Source organism: Pyrgilauda ruficollis, unplaced genomic scaffold (genome assembly GCF_017590135.1).
Source record: "Pyrgilauda ruficollis isolate IOZ18807 unplaced genomic scaffold, ASM1759013v1 scaffold1167, whole genome shotgun sequence".
NCBI lineage: Eukaryota > Metazoa > Chordata > Aves > Passeriformes > Passeridae > Pyrgilauda > Pyrgilauda ruficollis.
The window spans coordinates 1-1,157 of NW_024509955.1; positions in this window are offsets into that span (position 1 = coordinate 1).

Genomic DNA, 1,157 nt, shown 5'->3' on the forward strand with positions numbered 1-1,157 from the left:
TGGGGTCCCCTCAGAGTCTGGGGTTCCCTCAGGAATTTGGGGTTCCCTCGGGGTTTGGTGTCCCCAGTGTCATTTGGGGTCCCCTCGGGATTTGGAGTCCCTGCGGGGTTTGGGGTCCCCTCAGGGATTTGGGGTCCCCAGTGTGATTTGGGGTCCCCTCAGGGTCTGGGGTCCCCACTTTAATTTGGGGTCTCCTCGGGTGCGGGGTCCCCTCGGGGTCCGGGGTCCCCTCGGGGCTCGGGGTCCCCTCAGGGTTTGGGGTCCCCACTGTGGTTTGGGGTCTCTGTGGGATTTGGTGTCCCCATTGTGATTCGGGGTCCCCTCGGGGTCCGGGGTCCCCTCGGGGCTCGGGGTCCCCTCAGGGTTTGGGGTCCCCACTGTGGTTTGGGGTCTCTGTGGGATTTGGTGTCCCAGGGGGTCCCAGGTGCCACCCAGGGAGTGCCAGGTGTCACCCAGGGGGTGCCAGGTGTCTCCCAGGGGGTCCCAGGTGTCACCCAGGGAGTGCCAGGTGTCACCCAGCGGGGCTGAAATGCCTCCAAGGACATTCCCAGCTCTCCTGAGGGGGTCTCAGGGTGCCCACCCCCACTCCCAGTGCCCCCCAGTGCCCCCCCAGTGCCCCCAGTGCCCCGTGCCCACCTGGGCAGGTTGTACAGCGGCGTCATGCGGAAGCAGGCGACGACGGCGCGGCGGCGCTGCTTGGACAGGAGCTTGTGCCACACGGCCTTCTTGGACTTGTAGGGGTGCTCCGTCTGTGGGGGGGTCACCCGGGGTCACCTGGGGTCCCTTGGGGGTCCCCAAACCATCCGAGCACCCCTTGGACCCCCTGGGCACCCCCAAACCCCCTGGGCACTCCCAAACCCCCCCTAGGATCTCCCAGGGCACCCCAAGGGCACAGAGCACCCAAAGCTCGTGCCACAGGGCCACCTTGGACTTGTAGGGGTGCTCTGTCTGTGGGGGGGTCAGCCCCAAACCCCCTGGGCACCCCTGGGCACCCCCAAACCCCCTAGGCAACCCTGGGAGCCCCCACAGCACCCCCAGGGCACCCCAAGGGCACAGAGCACCCAAAGCTCGTGCCAAACGGCCACCTTGGACTTGCAGGGTTGCTCCGTCTGTGGGGGGGTCACCTGTGGTCCCCTGGGGGTCCCCAACCCCCCCCC